The sequence below is a fragment of the Drosophila virilis genome, chromosome 4 (assembly GCF_030788295.1).
Source record: "Drosophila virilis strain 15010-1051.87 chromosome 4, Dvir_AGI_RSII-ME, whole genome shotgun sequence".
Classification (NCBI taxonomy): domain Eukaryota; kingdom Metazoa; phylum Arthropoda; class Insecta; order Diptera; family Drosophilidae; genus Drosophila; species Drosophila virilis.
Window position 1 is genome coordinate 15938105 of NC_091546.1, and position 12155 is coordinate 15950259.

A 12155-nucleotide genomic window follows, 5' to 3' on the forward strand; every position below is an offset into this window, starting at 1 on the left:
AAAAATTTGTTGACCAAAAACCGATTCGTTTGTAAAGTACACATTTTTGATGATTATTTCAGTATCTCGGCCAAATAATGTCCAATTACCTCACGTTTTGAATGACGACTTTTTAATATATTAAATATTTTTTATTTCAGGTTAATACAGTCACAACTTGAGAAAATGGAGGACAAAAGGAAAAAAACTGGAAAAGACCAGACAAAGCTTGGGCAACTCCGGATAATACCTGTTAAGTGTTGATATATAAAATAATAACTAAATATTCAAATGCTGTAAAACATATAATTTTTTAAATGCCTATATAAAAAATAATTAAGCAATGCAAATACGTTGTTATGAAAGAAAATAAATATATTGAAAATTAAATAAATTCTGATGTTTTTTTGTGAGGAATTTTTTGGGCAGTTTAGGTGAGTAATTCGAAAGAGTCGACATAGTTTCGCAGTTGATCTGCGCGAGATTATGTCGTTAGAAAAAACTCTCGGGTAAAATAAGTCTGATTTTCGTTTTTAGAGATTTTCATTTTTATAGGCGGAGATATGACGTTTGAAAACGACAAAATTCCGCGTAGAGATATGACGTTTGAAAACGACATAATTCCCCTCAGAAATATAACATTTGAAAACAACAAAATTTCGCGTGGAGATATGACGTTTGAAAACGACATAATTTCCCGCAGAAATATGAAAAGGAAAAAATTCCGCGTGGAGATATGACGTTTGAAAACGACATAATTCCGCGTGGAGATATAACGTTTGAAAAGGACAAAATTCCGCGTGGAGGTATGACGTTTGAAAACGACCTAATTCCCCTCAGAAATATAACGTTTGAAAACTACAAAATTTCGCGTGGAGATATGACGTTTGAAAACGACATAATTCCCCGCAGAAATATAACGTTTGAAAACGACAAAATTCCGCGTGGAGATATGACGTTTGAAAACGACATAATTCCCCGCAGAAATATGAAAAGGAAAAAATTCCGCGTGGAGATATGACGTTTGAAAACGACATAATTCCGCGTGGAGATATGACGTTTGAAAACGACATAATTCCGCGTGGAGATATGACGTTTGAAAACGACATAATTCCCCGCAGAAATATGACGTTTGAAAACGACAAAATTCCGCGCGGAGATATGACGTTTGAAAACGACATAATTCCGCGTGGAGATATGACGTTTGAAAACGACATAATTCCCCTCAGAAATATGACGTTTGAAAACGACATAATTCCCAGCAGAAATATGACGTTTGAAAACGACAAAATTCCGCGCGGAGATATGACGTTTTGAAACGACATATCTCCGCCGCTCTAAAAATGAAAATCAGACGTTTTCATTTTAAACTGATAAATCTGGTGATTCCAAGTCGCGTAGTTGAGCCCTCTCAACTACGTCGTTATCGCTTCTGTTTAATTTAACCAGAGTAAAAACAAAGACATTCAAAAAATTTTTTTTTATTTAATCCTTTTTTTTATTATCTGTTAGCCATATTTTTTGGGCAGTTTAGGTGAGTAATTCGAAAGAGTCGTCATAGTTTCGCAGTTGTTCTGCGCGAGATTATGTCGTTAGAAAAAACTCTCGGGAAAAAATCTGATTATCGTTTTTAGAGATTTTCATTTTTATAGGCGGAGATATGACTTTTGAAAACGAAAAAATTCCGCGTAGAGATATGACGTTTGAAAACGACATAATTCCCCGCAGAAATATGATGTTAGAAAACGACAAAATTCCGTGTAGAGATATGACGTTTGAAAACGACATAATGCCCAGCAGAAATATGACGTTTGAAAACGATAATATTCCGTGTAGAGATATGACGTTTGAAAACGACATAATGCCCAGCAGAAATATGACGTTTGAAAACGACAAAATTCCGCGCGGAGATATGACGTTTTGAAACGACATATCTCCGCCGCTCTAAAAATGAAAATCAGACGTTTTCATTTTAAACTGATAAATCTGGTGATTCCAAGTCGCGTAGTTGAGCCCTCTCAACTACGTCGTTATCGCTTCTTCTTAATTCTCGCAACTGTTTAATTTAACCAGAGTAAAAACAAAGACATTCAAAAATTTTTTTTTTATTTAATCCTTTTTTTTATTAACTGTTTGCCATAACCTAGTGTTGGTGTTACATTTTTTAGGTGTAAATAAAAACATGACTTATTGCCTCTTCGACTTCTTGTCTACAGCTCGGACACTTAGGTTTAGTTTTTAATTTAAAGAATCATTGTTCCATTTATGATATGTCTTAAATTTGAAGCATTCGAGGAAAGTGACGTTGTGGAAGATTTCATTTCAGGCAAAATTCCGGAAATATTTGATTCATCATCCCAGTCAAACAGGTCCTGCCTTGAAAATCGAGACAAAAAGCCCCGCATATCGATTTCTCCAATGTCAAAAAGAATCGTGGCGTTAATGATCTTTTGAGAGCGGTCCTGATAACAAAAGAGAAAGTTTAAATATAAAATTTTTATACAATTTTCAGCCAACTTACCAATACGATCGTTTTGTTGCCCAAATTCTAATTGTAGAGTCACCAAACTTGACATATAGCTTCTAAAATATAATATATATGCATTTGATGTTGGAAGAAGAGGGTTCAGGGTATCCCCTAATTGGGAGCTCCCGACTAGAACCTCTTACTTGTTTGATGATTTTGTTTGAATATCTCCGGTAAATGTTGTCTGATTTTCAAATGTTATACATTTTTCAATTCGTACGGATCCCTACTATCAAATGGTATTCAAACAAATTACAAATCGGTCGGTTCAAAAAATTTGTTGACCAAAAACCGATTCGTTTGTAAAGTACACATTTTTGATGATTATTTCAGTATCTCGGCCAAATAATGTCCAATTACCTCACGTTTTGAATGACGACTTTTTAATATATTAAATATTTTTTATTTCAGGTTAATACAGTCACAACTTGAGAAAATGGAGGACAAAAGGAAAAAAACTGGAAAAGACCAGACAAAGCTTGGGCAACTCCGGATAATACCTGTTAAGTGTTGATATATAAAATAATAACTAAATATTCAAATGCTGTAAAACATATAATTTTTTAAATGCCTATATAAAAAATAATTAAGCAATGCAAATACGTTGTTATGAAAGAAAATAAATATATTGAAAATTAAATAAATTCTGATGTTTTTTTGTGAGGAATTTTTTGGGCAGTTTAGGTGAGTAATTCGAAAGAGTCGACATAGTTTCGCAGTTGATCTGCGCGAGATTATGTCGTTAGAAAAAACTCTCGGGTAAAATAAGTCTGATTTTCGTTTTTAGAGATTTTCATTTTTATAGGCGGAGATATGACGTTTGAAAACGACAAAATTCCGCGTAGAGATATGACGTTTGAAAACGACATAATTCCCCTCAGAAATATAACATTTGAAAACAACAAAATTTCGCGTGGAGATATGACGCTTGAAAACGACATAATTCCCCTCAGAAATATAACGTTTGAAAACGACACAATTCCGCGTGGAGATATGACGTTTGAAAACGACATAATTCCGCGTGGAGATATGACGTTTGAAAACGACATAATTCCCCTCAGAAATATAACGTTTGAAAACGACATAATTCCGCGTGGAGACATGACGTTTGAAAACGACATAATTCCGCGCGGAGATATGACGTTTTGAAACGACATATCTCCGCCGCTCTAAAAATGAAAATCAGACGTTTTCATTTTAAACTGATAAATCTGGTGATTCCAAGTCGCGTAGTTGAGCGCTCTCAACTACGTCGTTATCGCTTCTTCTTAATTCTCGCAACTGTTTAATTTAACCAGAGTAAAAACAAAGACATTCAAAAATTTTTTTTTTATTTAATCCTTTTTTTTATTAACTGTTTGCCATAACCTAGTGTTGGTGTTACATTTTTTAGGTGTAAATAAAAACATGACGTATCGACTTCGACTTCTTGTTTACAGCTCGGACACTTAGGTTTAGTTTTTAATTTAAAGAATCATTGTTCCATTTATGATATGTCTTAAATTTGAAGCATTCGAGGAAAGTGACGTTGTGGAAGATTTCATTTCAGGCAAAATTCCGGAAATATTTGATTCATCATCCCAGTCAAACAGGTCCTGCCTTGAAAATCGAGACAAAAAGCCCCGCATATCGATTTCTCCAATGTCAAAAAGAATCGTGGCGTCCATGATCTTTTGAGAGCGGTCCTGATAACAAAAGAGAAAGTTTAAATATATAATTTTTATTACATTTTCAGTTAACTTACCAATACGATCGTTTTGTTGCCCAAATTCTAATTGTATGCTTCGACAGAGCCCGTGGTTCCAGTTGAACCATGAACAACATCGATATGTTGTTAGGTCCTTCCTGCATGTAGAATGATAAATGATTTGAAATTAAAATAAAAGGAAAATATTTAAAACAAAATTCAAATTCGACATGAAAAATACCATTTCAAGCTACTGCTTCTCAAAATATGTTATAAGCGGAGAAAACAAATTCTTCTTTAAACCACGATTGCTTGACTTTGCAGTAGATTAAAGCCTTCGACAATTTTACTCTCTTGTAGGAGTGGTAAAGGCAGAAATTTCATATACAGCAAATAAGCTTCATGATTTAAAATTTTTAAAGTTCCAGCCTTAACGCAGACAAAAGCCCAACTTTGTTGCTAGTTTCTTTCTACTTCGTATATGCATGTGCATACATATATACATTTGCGCGCCTAAAAATGCGTAAGTATATATTCATATGCACAGGGTTTTTGATTAAAACCCTTTTTTGTTTGTCCAGATATCTTGCCCAAATTCGGCATTTACTATTTTCCCTGTGCTTCTTAGATACAGGCAAAGCACTATAAGCATTATGAAAAGGTTGGATCTGCAAGGGTATTCGATCTTCGGCGTGCCGAAGATAGCCTTTCTTTCACGTTCCAATTAAAATTTCGCACAGTTAGAGTATTTAAAATTCCATTGTTTCAATTAACTTTTACGCACATTTTTTTCAGCACTTTGTCAAATTAAATTGTCAATTATTGACCAACAAACCAGCAGCAGCAGCAACAACAACAACAACAACAACAACAACTGTGTTAGCAAGCGAAAGTCAGGGCAATAAAGTATTACTACTGCCATCCACCGCCCTGCTGCAGGGCTAAATTTACAAAACCACAGGCGAGGCTGAGACTCATGGGTCTGGTGGTTGTTTGGCTGTTTGTGGCAACAACAACAACGACAAAAAAGAAGTGCAACCACAGTTTAACCAACGGCCCGACGCATTTGTCATTCTCTTGGTCGTGGCACAAGCAAGTCCTGGCAGCCACTGCAGCGTATCCTGCGCTGCTGCAGCGGCCGTTTGCCAATATTCAAATAGCAAAAAGTCAGACATATTCTCATTAACATAAAACATAAATATTTACTTTTGGCTTTTGCACACACACCCCATACACACACACACACACACACACACACACACACACTCGAAATTTCTATTTGATTTTGGTCAGTAGCTACTCATGTGTATCCTGCGCATATGGCCTCGTCCTTCGTCCTCGCGCCCACACACATATTCCATATTTCCTTTGCATTTTTACACCATTACCGCTACGTGTTTGTCTACGTCTGTCGGGGAAGGGGCGCGGGGTAGGGGTGCGATGGGGCCTTGATTGTGTATGGGTGTGTGTATGTGTGTGTGTGTGTGTGTGTTTAGCATTTCCATAAATGCAAATCAGTTTGTTTATTCGCAGCGCGCTTCTTCGCTCATATTTCTTGCAAATAGTTCAAGTTATCAGGCAAAAAGCCATCCGACGAATATTTGTTGCATATTTTGCGGCTGCATTTTCGCCTCCGGGCATACTCGCGGGCGTGGCAGACGGGAACAACATGCAAGTAAATTGCCTTGGAAGAAACGTAAAGGCTACATATTTCATGAAACTATCCTGGATTTCAAGTTTTCGCAAAGATTCTTAACGATTGCAAGCCACGCTAGAAACGCAAAACTTAAAGTATCTGAATGTTCTATAGACTGAAACTACTTATTTTTATTGTCGTGTTGTTAATTCCAACGATTCATTTTTCCATACACAATTGGACATTATTTACTTGAGATTTTCCATATGTCGTTTGTAGAACGGTTGCCTTAATTTGAATATCAATAAAGAAAAATAGGTGTTGAGTATTGTATAACACTTAATATAATAAATATGAATTGTTATCTATGACTACTTCAGGTCAAATCTGAAAAACTGTCACTGATCAAACGAGGACACCTGTTCCAGGACCTTGGGGTTGTAATTGTTATGCGCTGTCAACAGTTCCCAGCTGAATGCCAAACGTATACTTATCGCTCATACTGTGCATTGTAACGCCCCAAGCATTTGCATTCCATTCAGTTTCTAGCCGGGGCATAGGGTCAGCTCTGGAATCCGTGGCACTGTATCATTATAAGCAATGTCTTTATATCAATGCGAATGCAGGCCGCACAATGACTGGCATAATAAGAGGAAGAGCAGACCACAGACCATCATTAAATCAAAAACCAAACAAAATATAACAGACCCAACTGAAAAGCGACCCCCTGCAAAGAGCACAGGGTGGCTACAGGGTGGCCAGTGACCAGAGCAGACTTTACCCAACAGCAACAAAAACAAGGACTAAGTGCAACAACGCCCAAGTCATTAGAATGCCGTTTTTGGGAAAATTGTATGCAGAAAACTTAGCAGAAAGCAAAAACCGAAACAGAAACAGAAACCAAAAGCAAAACGAATTTCATTAAATTAGACGTAACGGAAACAAAGTCGTTAAAACTTGGCCCCCAACCAAAACGGGACCTTAACCAGCCGAGTGGCAGGATGAATGCGACTGCAGCAGCAGCAAAGGACACTAACGACGCCAGCAAAGGAGCATTTGCTGGATATGCGTAGAGCAAATGCCGTTGCCCACTCGACGCTGGTCAGGGACAGACAATTCATGCAAACGGGCAACGTCATTTTAATAAAAACTCCCCAAAGGCGAAAATCCCCACACGAAAGCAGGCACACACTCACACACACACACAAGCACAGACAGACAGTTAAACAATTTTCATGGTATACCTTTTCCATATGTATTAGAAGAGACGATTTTAGAAAGCGCCCCTCGCAAACGCATTGTCTGCTAATAGAGACTTGACTGAAGTGTATGCGCCTCTCCCTCTCCCTTTCACACACACACACACACACGCACGCTCACGCTCTCTCACTCTCACTCGCACAATTCATGCAATGGCAAACTGCCATTTTTAGTTGGTGCCATTCGATGTAACCGAAACTGGCGACCATTGCCAGGCTACAAATTAGTATAATAAAACGTTTCATAAAATGCGACACACACACTCACACACACACACTAGTGCTTAGCACTTGCGACAGAGAGAGAGAGAGAGAGAGCGAACTTGGCCGCAGACAACAATTGAGCTGGGGTTTCGTCGCACTCTTAACATTTCATTCTGAGCTTTAGTTGCCATTTAAGCTTCGCTTTCCTTACATTTAATAATTGTGTTTTTGGCTATTACGCGTCTTGTGCATTTTAGTCTGCGTTACGCTGTGCGAGTATTCATTACGTAACGGGCGCGAGCAAGTTCAAGCGCTAGACTATAAAGTCCTCCCGCTCCCCTGTTGGAAATTATATTATCCCCAGGGCGAGCAGGCGTCAATGTGCTCAACTTCTTTGAAATTGTTGCCATATTTTGCAATTAGAAGAACGACGCGGCTGACACATTGAAGAAATTACAACGCCTAGAGGCGAGACACCAACGACAGAACGACAACTACAAAAGCGACAAAGCGACAAAAACGGCCAGGCAGACGCCACGCTCAAAATGTATTTTATGGCCTGTTTAAGTGTCTCAGGAAGCAGCGTCCGCCGACAGCAGCAGCCATAGTCCGCGCCTTATACTTAGACTCCCGCTCTTGCTCGCTCTCTCTCTCTCTCTCATACTTATTTAACGGCACTCCCGCCATGTTTCGTCTCCTTGTCTGTCTGTGGCCAGCGCTGTAAATAGGCTGTTAAGTTTTATGTTACGCTTAAATTACTGTAACTAAACGAAATGCGCACATTTTTCGAGTGCCAGCGAGTGAATAAAATTTAATATGTATTAATGGCAAATTATACTATTTTTTTTATTTTTATGCTACTAATTTTGCAGCACATGTTGTTGATCTTTACAATAATCCATGTTCGTTTTCATTTTTAACATTTCACATTTTAAAGCAGGCGCGCTTGCGCCGCCCCACGGCAAAAGTTCATTTATTTAAATGCATTTTACTAATTACTCACGGAAACAAGCAAAAGCCACTGAGGCAACTGAAGGCTCCCCCACAGCGCAAATTAAACTTTTTGACTAACACGAAGTTTTAGTCGGTCCATTTAAAGCGAAGGCCACATTTCACTTGCCAGCACAACTTTTTGGGCATTTAATTAGTGTGTGTGTGTGTGTGTGTGTGTGTGTGTGCCTGTGTGAGCGGAACAGGTGATGGGGAAAGGCTATAAGTCTGCCTGTCTGTGCTTTCAACAACCCTTGGGCTTTGAGCTTTGGTCAATTTCAATTTGTTATAAAACATGAACAAAAAGGGAAAATCAAAAATGATGCTCAAATTAAAATGTTTGCGCTCGCATAAAAATTGCTTCACTGCATTTTTATGGGTTTTATTCCGTTTTGTCGCTCTTCAGGAATTCCTGTACACATTATTGGCATTTAGATTATTGTTTCGGGCTTTTGGAAACTTTCAATTAAATTGCTTATAGAACGACGCCATTTTTATTGCAGCCATTTAGCTAAAACAATTTTAATTCTTTTCCCTCTGGCTTGAAAGGGAGTTCGGCAGAAAAATTTGGGATTTCCAATTTAAGCAAATAAAACATTAAGTCGTTAGATACACAAATTAAAGGCCATCAACAATAATATAACGAAAGGAAAGAATATAATCCTTTCAGTAAAAGTTCTGTAAGAACGTTCTTTTGTAGAACGTAGTTCTCTGTTGGGTATACATTTTCGTATGTTTTTCACCTGGGATTACAATCGTAGGGTATTCGAATTTCGTTTCTCTATCGAGATAAAATTGTGTATTTTTTACATATTTCCTATTATTATAAAGCTGGAAAACATATACGTTCTTCTTTCATCTGAAATCATTTCATTTTGCTAATCCTCTTTGTGTTGTGTCCTTAAACGTTTTAGGGCTGTCATAAAATATTTTATTGATAAATAAAGAGTCAACGCATGTTCCCCCAGAATCATGCCTCAATTTCTTATACATACACACACTATATATTCTTGTCTAACCCAAAAGTACATTTTTAGTATCTTGCTTCATAATTGGACTATGTAATATCGTAAGAGAAGACTAGTTACTTACGACACAGTAAATTTTGGGTTCACTACGCAGCATTTGGTGACTGCCGTTGTTGTTGTGTCAGCTTTAATCAATTTGTTGCAAGGAGTTAAGCCTGCCGCATCAAATTATAACGACATTTGACTATGCACATAGTAGCATATAAATATATAGATATTTAGATATATACATATATCGTACTTGTACACTCGGTGCGATGGCTAATCTCATCAAATTGCGTTGTTGTTATCAACAGGCAACGCGGGGCACAGGCCACAGGCATCCTGCCACAAGCAGCTGGATGTCCAGGACTCGGACCAAAACTGCCCATTTTTATGGTCACTCAAATGTGCATAAAACTTGGTATGTGTGCGTGCGAGTGTGTGTATGTGTGTGTGCGAGTGTGTCTGTGTCTGGTTTCAGCTCATATTTACGAGTCTTTCGTTTTTTCTAGATGCTTGTCCTGGCTCTGACGATGCCAAGCTGCTGATTAAACTTTATGGCAACTTGCTGAATCAGTGCTTTCCGGCAACATGCCCCCGGCCAACACATCCACCATTTCCATGTGCCTCAGACCCATGACCATGTTTCCCCTTCCGTAAGTCATGATCTGTCACATGCCGCACACACACAACCACACACACACACACATGACTGCCTAAATACAATAAAATAAAAAATTTCATTTTTATGCAACAAATTTGCCGACTAATTTATGTGTGACTCGGCGAATGTGCGGGAATATCCCTAATCAGAATACACTCATTTGGGGCCAACCAGTTCCGGAATTTCCATCTGCGTTTTGCTGTGCTTATATATATTTTTATTAAATTATTTACAAAATGCATTTAAATTTTATTTGCCACATGTGCTGCCAGTGTTTTGCCAAATGTGAAATTGTCCCCATGTTTCCATTGTCCGGCGTGTCCGGCCCGCCAGTTGAGGGGCAACAGCTGGGGCTAAACAAATTGAGAATTGATTCTTTATAGACCATTAGTTTTGATTATACAATAGTGTTTGGCTGAACGACATTAGGAAGCCAGCCGCAGAGCTGGGGGGGACGGCATACTACGACAGACCAAGGTCTTGGGCTTAGGGTTCGGGCTCAGCTCCTGGCCAGACGATGTCGGCCAGGACATTCAATTGAACGCTTCAACGCCTATCGACAATTTTGTGCCAAAAATTATGACCGCTGCCGGCACTGCTATTATATCCACGATATATGTTCGCTCCGAATGCTATGTAGTTCTATCACCCTCTCTCTCTCTCACTCATTTCTTCTCTGTCTGTCTCTCTCTCTCACTCTCTTTATAGTTACCATGCACTGTGTCCATGTACATGATAAATTCGGGTTTATTTATCGGCCTGCTCAGTGGCTAGCGGTCTAGAGTTTCGCCTATTTCAAGCTGGGCGGAAGCGGAGTGGCGCATGTGTGTCTACGTGTGTGTGCGTGTGTGTGTGTGTGTGTGTGCTTGTTGTGGCTAATGGCGTGGGTTGTTCAGATACATTAGGCAGTAGCCAGGCATTGGGCGCTGTCGCAGCTGCTGCTGGCGTCGACTTAAAGTTCTTAAATTTGATGAGAATTACAAGCAATTGTCAAAAAGGAATGCATCACATATGCAAGAATTATTATCTTGTGCATTTGAATAAGGACTTCTAACTTCTATAGGAAGTTACTTAAAGATTTTTATGACAACATATTTGTGGACTTCTAACTTCTATAGGAAGTTACTTAAAGATTTTTATGACAACATATTTGTGGAGATTACAAAGAATCTACAATCATACTTTTATGTAAAAGAAGTAATTTAAATAAAATGTTTGCATTTCTGTAATTCGATTTCATTTCCCGTACCTTAATGTAAATGTGTTGAATATTAACTACAGTCATAACACACTATAACGTATCTCTCTATTATAGACATTTGTTTTTCGACTCTATAAAACTCTCTTCGCACAATTTGTTTAATAATTTGTACGCTCTTCGCAGACATACTCCATTATATATGAGCAGCACAGTATACATTTCCTATAACAAACGGGCTAAAAGTAATTTCTACTAGCTAGCTTTTCGGTTTCTACACCATGTGCTTTATAGAGAAGTGCTACTGTAGTTTACTGATTTTGATTGGTTTTCGCTGTGCGCTTTAATAATCCATGCAAACAGTGTGCTGCATATATATGCACTCATATCTGGACAATTCAACCTAAAATTGGCAATATTAAGCAAAAATTGTTGCAATATTATTGCGCTTCATTTGGTCGAATTGATTTTCATTTGTTTGCGCAATTCCGATGCACACTCAAATAGCATCCGCTGGCAGGACGAAAGGACATTCACAGGGGCAAAACAAAAAGAGAAAAGCGAATAAAAAAAAATAGACAGAACAACAGACATAAATTGTCAATAACAATTTGTAAAATTGTTTTACAACCAAATGCGAAAACAAACACGCAAACACACGGAGAGAAATAGAGATAGCTATAAATTGAGTGCGACAGAGTGAGAGAGAGGGAGAGAGAAGGGGTTTCATTTGATTATCCTGAATTTCCAATTGCCATGTTTACAGTTGCAACAGCGAGAAAGGTAGAGAGGGGAGGCGGGCACAGGTGGCAGGACTATAAACAATATCTCATTTCAGTTTAATGATGTAGCGCCCGAAAGTGGGCGGGGCTTGGGAGTAGAGCACAAAGTGCATAATTAATTTAGATCAGAAGTGTTGGGAAATTGTACTCTATTTTTCTAGCTGTTCGGGGAGTGGGTGGGGAGATCTCTGGCATAGTTCGGTGTTGGTTTACCTGGTT